A 12,279-nucleotide genomic window follows, 5' to 3' on the forward strand; every position below is an offset into this window, starting at 1 on the left:
GAGGACCATGGGCCACAGTGTAGGGGAGGGGTCTGTGGTACAAAGTGGGGCAGGGAGAGCTTCTTGTAAGACGGTGTGGAGCAAACACACCAGGCTGGGGTGAATGTGTGCATGCTGTTGGAAGCGTCTGGTGGAACGAGTGTGGTGGGGAGCTGCGGGAAGTTCCTGACCCAGGGTGTGAGTGGAGCCGACGCTGTAAGGCGTGCTCTGCGGGCTGTTTCTCCAGCAGACCTGAGGAAGGCAGGGCTCTTCTCACCTTGGGGAATTCGAACTTGGGCCTTCCTGTCAGCCGCCAGCGGTTCCCCAAGGAGCAGCCGACGATGGGGGCAAGGCTATTCTCCGGGTCCCCTTCTGTGAGTCCCTGTGTTGGGACTGCCCCTCAGTGCGGATAAGACAGTCAGGTGTCGGGACCTGCCCCCACAGCCTGCATTTTCCGTCGCTTCTGCTAAAGCAGACGGCAGCTTCTGAGCCACAGGTTTTGGTCCAGCCCATGCGCAGCAGGCCACATTGTGAGGTGGCCCTTCAGGAGGCACAGCAGCAACCGGGACCCGGGCCTGGGCAACTCTTAGCACAGTGGAAACCACCGGACTGCCCGGGGATGTCCCCACACGCCGACGACAGGGTGCCTTGTGGGGTCGCCTGGGTTGTGCCCACTGACAGTCAGTGGCTACAGCAGAGGAGTGAGCAGAGCCTTAACTATCAGCATGTTCGGGTTGAGAAAACTTGAATGAGCTTGTTCCTGTTAGCTTTCTGGACTTAGAGTGAGCATGAAATGAGACGTTTCACCAAGAACCCATTTGCTTCTTTGCCAGGAGAGAACCTGGCAGGAACTGGCGCTCCAGGGCCATCCGCTGACAGCATAATGAATGAACAAAGGTGCGTCTTTCAGTTAGCCCCAGGTACCCTGGGCCTGGTGACCAGCCCCACCTCCAGCCTGGCGGGGGAGACCTCTCCTCCTTGTCCCGCCCCCATTTCCTGGATAACCACTTGTAAGAAGCTGCCCTTCACTTTGTTGCTCTTGGGCACAGAAACTATAAGGAAGCTTAACAAAGACATCAAAATGCCTTTTAAAAAGTTGGAATATTTGTGCTTTACCATTTTTGCCCCGGAAACACTTAGAATTAAGAATTGGTTTGTTTGCTGCTTTAGAAAATCAGACTTCTCGAGTCAAAGCTTATTTCAAAAAAGAAAACTTGTGATTTCCCAAAACTATAAATATTTTAACGTGTTGAGCCCATGCTTAAGGCACTGATATAGCCTGTGACCCTATGCCCATCTTTCTATAAATTATGCCTTCTATGTTTGTTTTTATTAAAGAGAGTTAAAGGGGCACCTGAGTGGCTCAGTCGGTTAAGCATCTGCCTTTGGCTCAGGTCATGATCTCAGGGTCCTGGGATTGAGCCCCGCATCGGGCTCCCTGCTCCGCGGGGAGTCTGCTTCTCCCTCCCCCTCTCCCTCTGTGCCCTCTCTCCCTCTCTCTCTCTCAAATAAATAAATAAAATCTTTTAAAAAATAAAAAAACAAAGAGAATTAAACTTCGGTTTATAGGATTTCCTGACATTTCTTAGGAAACTGGAGAATTCCTGGAGCATCAGAAAACCAATGTTAGCCATTACTCTTAAAATTTGTGATTACTGTTAGTGGTTGAATTTCAAAACTGAAACAAACAAGAAGAGAACCAATACTCCTTTCCTTCAATTATTTATGTATTCAGTGACCACTTAGTAAGCACCTAATATTTGACAAGTGCCCCAAACCTTCTGGAAAGATCAAGGATCTGCACAATCTGTTAGAAAGTAGCTTGGACTGGGAATGAACCCTAGCCCTCAACCAACAATGGAATCCTGACCCTGAGGAACACCTCCTTGGGACTCTAAAATGTTAAAGAATAACCAGGCTGGGCAGTACCTGGGCCTCCCATCAGCCAGCTGATGCTCCAGCGAGAACAATTCACAAAGCATTATAATTTCTTGAGCTATCCAGAAACAGTACAGAAATTTTAGTTAAAAAAAAAGGAATTTAGAAAGTGACAAACATAGAGTTTTCTTGAGCAACAATAATGAAAACAAAGGACATCGGTGACTCAGTCAGCTGGGTTTTTTTTTATTTGAAAACATATTCTTTCATATAACTTAACCCTCTCTCTTTTAGGTTATTGTTTCTAAGGTTGATATGCCAAATACCGGTTTGACCTGAGGAAATATTTTAAAACAAACCTACTGCATACTTATTTGGCATGCTGTGGAGCTCTCTAGTATTGCTTGAATACCAGAAAGGGTTTTGATGCCTCTCATGCAAGCACAGGGACGTGGAGAGATTCCCCTCTGTGACAAGAACTGTTTCTATTGGATAAATATTTTGATCAACTGTTTGGGACCTTGATGGGGAAAGGGATGGATATTTAATAGGGAAACAGGAGGCCATGCAGAACTCAAGTCTGAACCATTATCATTTTGGAATCAATGTGGAAAATGTTCTCTTACCAAAACCCAGGATGAGACTTCTTGTATGACAGCAGCTCAGGGCAGACAAGAAAGTTGCAAAATAGATGTAGCAGCCAGCTGTCGTCCAATCGTAGGTTCCAGAGCAGCCAGAACTAAGAACCCAGCAGACCTTTTGCAGAAAGCGGCATAGGCAGAGTTAATCTCCTTAGAGCCCATGCTGCTGGAAATAGATAGTTGCAGAAATTTGTTGAAGATGTTCTATTTTAAGTCCTCCTATTGAGCAACTGCAGATAGAGAGACTGAAAGCTATCTCTGCAATTTGGTATGGAAAGTCCTGATATAACAAAACAAGAATTCCACAGCAAATGGTATTATCCCATACAAAACAAAACAGCATGGGGTACATGGGAGACAGAGAGTGGGAAAACCAGAGCAGAGAAAGCATGATTTAATTATACCTGGCTAAATTAATTGTGTGCTGTTTAGTGAGGAGGGACGGGAAGTTAATACCAAAACTAAGCCATACCTCATTTATAGAAATTATATGCTTATACATACCATACACATCCTCAAGGTGCAGTAAACTGTACATTGTCTCCTTTTGCAGTGTGGATTCAATCCTTTATAGTTAATACTTCTGTCTCTTAAAAAAAAAAATGTAAGAACGTTGAACATTTTCTAGTATTGTAAAAAGACATATTGAGTCCAAAAGACTCATCAGACCCAAATGGTAGTTATAATCAAGCATTAGGTGCCTAGAGAGGGACTGTTGGATACACACCCCTTAAAATTTTTAAATCTTGGCTGTTAAGCAGTGGGTATCCTGCCCATTCCAGCGCTGTTCAAGAGAAATATGATGTGAGCCACGTATGTGTATTAACAAGGTGAAAAAGTGAAACAACAACAAAAAACAGGTAAAATTTAAAAGATAAATGGAAATAGGTAAAATTAATTTTAGTATGTTTTATTTAACTCAATATATCTCAAATATTATTTCAACATGTAATCAATTGTAAAAATAATTGAGATAGTTTACAACTTTTTTATATTCAGTCTGAACTCCAGCGAATATTTTACACTGACAGCACATCTCGGTTTAGACTAGCCATACTGCAAGATCCCAAGAGCTGCAGTGGCTAGTGGCTGCAAATCAGATCACCCAGGTGTATAGCACACGTGCACACACGGACATTGCATAGAGAACAGAGGGGGCAAAACACTATAACCAAAGTGTTTGTCAGCACTAATGTTGTTGGTTTTGTTGTTTATTCTGAGCAAATGAAGATAGCTCCAAAGAGGAAAAAGCTAAATTTCCGATGATGTTTTTCTGGCAACATTTTTGCACTAGTGTGAACTGTAGATTTTATTTAAAGCTCCATAAATTCCCATGTTCCATAAAAGCTTAACCAAAAAGGGAAGCAATTTCTCAAAAGTGAGGGGCTAACTTGAGTGCTTGCATAATGAGTGTCCCATGTCCCATTGATAGAAGTAAATATGAAAATCAATTTAAGCAGATCATAATGCTTATAGTGCTCACTTCGGCAACACATATACTAAAATTAGAAGGATACAGAGAAGATTAGCATGGACCCTGCAGAAAGATCATAATGCTTGTTAAATCAAAAAGGAAGAGCTTCTCAGTTACACCTCTGTTCTCAGATACCAAGAGAGGTACCCATCTAAAATAAACCTGGCCTGCCTGTGTATTAAAACCAAGAGGAGTTCTTCACACGGGTGCGAGGAGGTGGTCTCTTGGAGAGGACAAGCAGAGAACAGCTCACTGTGAATGATCCATGGACCCATATGAGACAATTGGCTGCTATAAGAAAAACAGATACTAAAAATACACCGAACACACCTCCCAGAGGCAGGGTCAGCAAAACAGTGCTAGGGAGAGAATAGGTGAGTGAAGAAGGAATGACAGGATGGACAGAAAGGAACCTAGACTCCAACCCCAAAGAAAGATGGCATCTGCCCTTGGCCTTCTGCAAATTCCCGGAGTCTCTGCAGGCTGCACCAAGGTCCTGAGTTCCAGCCACTCCAGAACCATCCCATAATGAGCCCAGCAAGGAAAGACACCCTTGTTCTCAACACAGTCACCTAGGATATCTTTAGTTAAAAACACCTTTGCTTGAAATTCTTGCCTTGTGGGTACTTGAAGAAAAGCTGGGGTTTTTTCTTCTCTGTCTTACTCACGAAGAGCACATTTAATACCTTAAACGCAATGAGCCTTTAAAAAGGAGATAGAGGGAAAAAATAGATAAAATAAAAAATAAAATAAAAAGGAGACAGAGGGAAGACTGAATGATCCAAAAATGAGAAACACCATACTAATCTGGTAATGAGATTTCTTTTAAAATGAGGAAACAAAATGCTCATTTTTTTAGGTTCATTAACTCCCTTTAGCAGTGTTTTCATGGTCCCAATACAGGAATATATTATGTATGAGATGGACCTTCTGCTCCTGTTCAACTTCTTTATTTTGTCTCCAGCCCACAAAAAAAGTTATGGTACGGGATTATTTAGGGGGAGGCTATCAGGGACTATAGAGATGTCTACAGAATATAGAATAGCAGCCTCCAAAGATTCACTCTCCAAAAAATATTAGTTTCACTTTTTACAATAATTAAAAGAAAAATGGAAAAAGAATATAAATGGTCTCAAAAGAACAGACACTGGAGGCTTCACGTGAATTCCCTGCAATTCAATTACCACGATGGAGACTCAGTTCGGGGCATATTGTTATTGTGAGCGAGGGTCAATAGGCTGCTTTTCAGGGTCTCAGTGGCTGTTTTATCACAGATACAATGTACATGGAGGCTTGGGGCCCCACTGTCTGCAGCTGCTATAAGCACATTTTCCAGGATAACATCAAAGAATTGCCAACAATGATTAAATTTAATGTCCCCATGATATTATAAGCTATGTCTTTTGGGAAGGAGTCTGAGCCTAATATTTAATACCAAAGATATGATTAAACACTGAAAAGTAAATAAATAAATCATGCCTAGCAAGAAAGAGCAAAATTATTCAGCTACAGCTATTATATTTACAGACACAATTAATGGCTCGAATGTTTAGAAAAATTAGATTATACAGAATTTCTAAGTTTTTTTTATCAAAATTTTTTTTCTCCATGAGACTTACCCAACATTCAGAGATCTATACATTTCTGTTGCCTGTCAGTGGGTGTTGACTGCTGATGAGGATGATGTTGTGTCCTCAGAAGTAATGACAGCAGAGGTGGACACGCTTGTGATCGCACCCATATGCCTACTGCCAGGACTAGACTCTGGGTGGACAGAGTGGACAGCAGCCAGCCCATTGTGCTTGCAAGTGAGCCGCTGGGAGGCTCCCTTCAGCTGTGGTGGAGAATCTGGTTGCAGCCCTGCCCCAAGGTAGCTGCCTGATTTGGGACAAGGATTTTGTTTGTTCTTGTTGTTTGTTCATTGAGTCTGCTAAGCCTCAGTCTCTTTGTTTGTAATCCAGGGACAATCATGCCTGTCCCACAAAGTTATTGGGGCAGATCTCCCCTTGTGGAAACTGAGTGGCAGAGCACACAGCATGCCTTTTACCTACTGGGTCATCAGGAGTTCCCCACTAAAATAAAAAAGTAAGTAAATAAAAAGGCCCCTCTGGCCCTTTGGAAGGTCATGGAGAGGTTGTGCATTAACTAATCCATACTTGTTGGCCCTAAGCATGAATTCCTTCTTCAGAACGGCTAATCTCCGGCACAGCAGTGGGGCAGCGGGTCCCTTGGCCAAGCATGGGGGGGCAATGGGGCAGGGCTGTGTTGGAGCAGAGGGTGTTGCCTCAAGGGTGGCAGCGGCCGGCAGAGCCACGCTCTGGGCAGAGAGCAGGGATCGTGCAGCCTGGGGAGGACCATGGAGAGCTGGAGGGGAGATGGGGCACTGGGGCATCAGGGAGGCTTCCTCCTCCCCAGGTGCTGCCTTCCTCCTGCTTCCCTCTCACCTGCATCCTGCTGGTGGTCTCACTGTTGCGCCCAGACCCCACCCCCTGACCCTGTGCCCATAATAGCCCAGACAGAGCTCTGCAGCCATGGCCCAGAGAGACTGCCACTTGCTCGGGGATGAAGGGGTAAAGAGAATGCTGCTTTTCTTTCTCTCATTTAAGTGGACCTAACCTTATGGTTTGCATTGTCTTATTTTGCTTTGGAAAATAAGTAGCTATACATGGTCAGAAATATTTTCACCCAATTCAAAAACAAAGAAAAATGGTAAAAAAAAAAAAAAAAAAATCACCCATGATCTCATTACCAAAACCAAACACTGTTTTGGATTTTCTTTCACATAAATGAATACACACACATTTACCGACTGAGGATATAAGATGTTTGGATCTTGTATTCCCTATAACTGTGCTCATCCTGTCGGTGAGGATGGGGGTGAAGGTATCCCAGGAGAAGGACGACACTGGAAAATTCCCATTTGAGAGAATAAACTCACTTCGGTGGGAGGCAGTGTCTTTCAGGTTACCTTGGTTTCTTTGGAAGTAGTTGTGTGTTCTGTGTTTGCTGGTTTCTTCCTCCCCCTCTGTTTCCAGGCCAAGAGAGTAGAGAGCTACAAGTTACCATAAACACACCCCGTGGTTGGGTGTGTAGCCAACAGAAGCCTACGCCATCTGTCAGGAGGGGAAGGCCCAGACCAGGTCACCCCAGGGTTCCAGTTCTCCCTCACACTGCTGGCTTATACCAGTCCCCATTCTCCTGAACCTCCTTTCCAAGGGACTTGTACCCTGTCCCGGAGAGGGAGCACCCCACTCCCCCAGGACCACAGCCCCCGGTGTTTGCGCAGCCCTGCCTCTTCCAGAATGGGCTCCACTGGGGCTTGTGGGAAGATTCTCTGTTCAGCCCCCAAACTTGGATTCTGGCACATAGAGGCTCTCCCTCCCCTGGGGTCACAACCTTCCTGGCTTTGCCCTAAGGGGAAAAGGTTGTAGTAAAACAACAAAACATAAATTGATTTAATGTTTTCAAAATATCATTCCCGTTGGAAATGAAACCCACTGTTTGGTAACTTTTCTTTATTTTAATGATATACGATACGTTGAGCATCACCAAGAGACAGCTCTCCACCTACCTCCTCTGGCCTGCCCCTTCAGCTCCATTCCTGATGACCCTCTTTATTCCTTCTTCACACCTTACACTTTCCAGATACTTACCAGCGCACTCCTCCTTGCCCTACCAGGCCTCCACAGGGATCCCTGCACCTAGAACAAAACAATAGTTTTGCAAAGGTTCATGCAAGGGGGCTCCTCCAGCTTCCCTGCACTCACACCTTGAAGCATATCAGCTGGTCACAGAGCAGGGACAGTTTTGGAATAAAAACTTAAGATAGAACTATCCCCACAGTTCACTCGTGGTTTACTGGTTTACTATATCTAATACAGTAAATCCTTTTTGTATGAAAACTATAGTAGTGTCACGTATTTGTACAAAAGAAAGCACCCGTTTAGATGACCGAAATATTATGGGGGTGCTTTTCAATGAAACATGAACGGCTTGCTTTGCAGATGTAGACTGTGCCTTAATTGCACTAAAAATTTACAAATGTGAGTTGAACAAGCATGGAATCTAACAGGCTTCTTTCTCCAGCCCCTGCCTTCTCTGCCTTCCTGCCCCCCACCCAGCCAAGTGCCCCAGATACTTAAAAGCAGGACTTAGAATGGAAAAGAACTATATAGGAAACCCTCGTACATTTAGATTCTTCCACTTTATAGTTTTGTGGTGTTGTGAAATTTTATTTTAACAGAATGAGTCAAAGACAATTCCATAATACTGTTTTTAATTGAAATTGGCGATCTATCTTATTAATTTTATTTTTTAAAGTTATATTCTAATTAAACAATAATGAGAGATAATACCAGAGGTTTTCTCTCCTTAATAATTTATTTGGGGATAAAATAATTTTATTTTTTAATACTATATATTGAATGATATAAAGGTCTTTAAAGCACAATTTGAGTTTTCATTCTTAGAGCTAAAATCCATTTTTGATTTCTCCTTCTTGATTATTCCTCTCACTGATTAGATGACAAGCTATGTGAGGATTCTACCCTGAAAATGCCTCCACCCAATCTTTACTTTGGGCTTGCCTCTCCTTGTGGTGGCCCCACCCTGGCTGAGCTACACCACCATCAACCCCATCAGCTCCAGGCTGCCCCCATCTTCCCAGTGGCCTTGCCAGAACATTCCTGGGGTTAAGCCCAGGTAAGTATTCACTATAGGATGACATCCAACTTCTTTAGCATGGTGTCTTGGTCTCTTGACAGTCTTCCGACTGTATCAAGAATTCATCATTTTCATCTTCCAACGTCTGTCTTCCAATGCTGGCTTTGGGTGACATTTAAATAACTGTGTTTGTGGATGCTTATAAAGTGCGTTCCTGTCATAAAATCATCATCTCTCCAGACATATTCTAATGCAAACATGGGATTTCACTGTAATTCAAAGGTAAACTATAGTAAAGTTTACTCTTGTATTAACTATTGTTTAAAAAATTTTAAAGTTGGCAAAGCAAGGGAACAGGGTAAATAAAACTTCAAGAAATAATCTCTTAAATGAATAAATGCCATAAAGTAATTCAGAAACCAAAATTTACACACAAATGACTCACTAATTATAAATCATTCTTGGCTGTTCATTAATTCAGGAAGACTCCCACACTATCCCTCTCTGGTTAGGCTACCTATTTCCAGGCCTTCTGCAAATCCTACGGACAAACTTAACCTTACATACCTTTGTAGTGGCAGTTCCTAGCTAGGGTCACTTTTAGTCTTCATACAGATTAGAAAAAGGTGACTCCTTTGGATGGAGAAACCTACAGGGATGAGTTTGGCCAGCAGAGCCTGGTCTAAATTCCAGTTTCCACTCATTCCCTTTGCTAAGAGCTCTTGTGGATTGAACACTAGACACAGCTGAATGTAGTGGCCGTCATTGCTATTTGTAGTTATTACATACAAATAATAAAATAAAATTCATTTTTAAAGTTCATTAAACACAGAAGAATGTGATCATTTTGTATAGTCATAAATTCTAAAAGTAATGTAAATTTATCGACTATGAAAATGGTCATTAGGATTTCCATTTTCGGTAGTCTAGGATCGATCTTCCTGAGACCCTTATAAAAGCTAATAGTGTGTTTTAAAAATCTGTTTGTGAGCATGGGAGAGCTAACAACATAGACAAGAAGTATAAGAAAATATCCAGGAGAATACTGAAATCCAGATCAGTGAACCCAGCCCCTGAAACCAGCCTAGACTCTTGCCCTAGGTCTGTTGGCTAAAACAGAGATTGGTGAGAGGCTGGTGTTGTTGGCTAACATGGAGATCAGTGACAGCCTCCTAGATTCAGGGAGACAAACATGGAAGCCTAGTACTTTGCAAGGGTTGGGATCTGGCAAGCCCCCTGAGTTTTGGTATGGGACCAAGCCTGGGTGGCTCAGTCGGTTAAGTGACTGACTCTTGATTTCAGCTCAGGTCATGATCTCAGGGTTGTGAGATAAAGCCCCACCCATATGGGGATCTTCACTGGCTGTGGAGCCTGCTTGGGATTCTTTCTCTCCCTCTGCCCCTCCCCCCTCTCTAAAAACAAAATTCTTAACAAGCTAGAAACAGAACATTTTAATCAAATAAGGGGTAACGACATGAAGGTGTATAGTGAACATCATACATAAGAGTGAGATGTGGGAAGTTTTATTTTTTAGGGATTAGGACAAGGATGTCCGCTATGTTTCTTTTCAACATTTTCTTAGTGGTCTTAGCCAGATAGATCAATAAGGCTAAAAGAAAAAGAGAAAAAAGGAAAGAGAGAGGGAAGGAGGAAAGAAGGAAGGAAGAGAGGAAGGAAAGAAGGAAGGAAGGGGATTACCATTATCTATGGATGATATAATTGTATAAGTAAAAACTGCAAAAAAAAATGTATAGATAAGCTATTAAGATCAATAACTGAGTTTAGCAAGATTGCTAGGTATACAAAAATCAGTACTTTAAAAATCAATTGCATTTCATACACATAAATAATCAAATAATGAGATACAAAATATGAGATATAATGGCAAGAGTGCTGAGATATATAACAGCATCAAAAAATGGGAAAAGAATCTAATAAGAAATGTGCAACACCGATTATCTGGGGCGGAGCAAGATGGCAGAGGAGTAGGAGACCTGGATTTCCTCTGGTCTCAGGAATTCAGCTGGATAGGGATGAAAACATTCTGAACACCTACAAACTCAACAGGCGATCGAAGAAAAGAATAGCAACAACTCTCTGAACAGAAAAGCGACCACTTTCTGGAAGGTAGGACATGCGGAGAAGGGAATCCGAGGCGATATTCAGGAGGATAGACGGCGGGGGAGGGGGCCTCCATCGGCCACTTCTGGCAAGTGATAGAGCCACGGAGCACAAAATCGGAACTTTTAGAAGTCTGCTCCACTGTGGGGCATCGCTCTGGTGGCTAAGCGGGGGGTGGAACCCTCGTGGGACAGTGTGGACTCAGGACCCTCGGGGTCAAAGAAAGACTGGGGGTGCCTGAGTGTGGCAGAGCTCCCAGGTATCGGAGTGGGGAAGCCGGCTGCAGAGACGGAGCCCAGGCGCAAGCTCTCAGCTCAGGGTTGCCATAAACCGTGATCCACAGCACAGTTGGGCCACTGCTCCTCCAGTAGGGACCCAACAAGCGGCACATCCGGGGAGACTCACCTTCCTTTCCCAGGAGGAGCAGCACGGGAGTGCACTGCAGGGATCTGCTGGATTTGGAGACTCCACACGAGGTCGGGTGCCAGAGATAGAAATGCTCGGTCACAGGCCGGGTGAGCATGGAATGCAGCCGGAGACCGGGGAGACGGGAGTGACTGACGGCTTTTCTCTGGGGGCTCACTGAGGAGCGGGGCCCCGAGTTCTCGGCTCCTCCAGGTGGAGATTGGGAGGCCGCCATTTTCACTCTCTGCCTCCAAAGCTGTACGGAAAGCTTACAGGGAACAAAAAGTTCCTGAGAGCAAACCTGAGCAGATTACTTAGCCCGGACCCGGCAAGGGTGGGGCAATTCCACCTCCAGCAGGGACATTTGGGAACCACAGCAACAGGCCCCTCCCCCAGAAGATCAGTGAGAACAGCCAGCCAAGACCAAGTTTACCGATCAATGAGAACAGGAGAACTCCAGCGGTAGGGGAATAATGCACATAGAATCCATGGCTTTTTTACCATGATTCTTTAGTGTTTCAAAGTTAATTTTGTTTTTTTTAACTGTCTTTTTTTTTTTTTGAATTTTTCTTTTTCCCGTGCTCGCTTCGGCAGCACATATACTGAATTTTTCTTTTTCCCTTTTTCAAATAACATCTTATCAATCCCTTTTTTAAAAAACATTTCTATTTTTCATTTTTAGAGTCATATTCTATCCCTTCATAGTAGTTACCCTTATTTTTGGCATATATATATAAGTGGTACTCTCTAAAATTTTGAGATAGTTTCTTCTAACAGATCAAAACTTACCCTAAATCTCTAGTGTATGGTTTTGTTCTACTCTCCTGCCTGATCACATTCTCTCCCTTTTTTTTTCTTTCTCTCTTTTTTTAAATCCTCTTCTTTCTTTTTTCAAACAACTTATCAATTCCTCTTATAAAATTTTTTATAATTTTCATCTTTACAGTCATATTCCATCCCTTCATCATATCAACCCTTATTTTTGTACCTATATAAGTTTTTCTTTCTTTAAAATTTTGGGAGGCACTTTCTTCTAACAGACCAAAATACACCCAAAATCTAGTGTGTGCCACTGATCTATATACCAGCCTGATCATATTTGATCATAATCTTTTTGTT

General features: G+C 43.1%; 1 non-coding gene across 1 annotated transcript; it reads left to right on the plus strand.

The window, feature by feature from the left end:
* Positions 1–3,973: 3,973 nt before the first annotated feature.
* LOC115944703 (U6 spliceosomal RNA) lies at positions 3,974–4,082 on the plus strand. Its single transcript, XR_004079222.1, has one exon. It is a non-coding gene; the product is annotated as a U6 spliceosomal RNA (small nuclear RNA).
* Positions 4,083–12,279: the final 8,197 nt, after the last annotated feature.

This window comes from Leptonychotes weddellii, unplaced genomic scaffold (genome assembly GCF_054177405.1).
Source record: "Leptonychotes weddellii isolate Sample4059 unplaced genomic scaffold, ASM5417740v2 HiC_scaffold_2389, whole genome shotgun sequence".
NCBI classification, from domain to species: domain Eukaryota; kingdom Metazoa; phylum Chordata; class Mammalia; order Carnivora; family Phocidae; genus Leptonychotes; species Leptonychotes weddellii.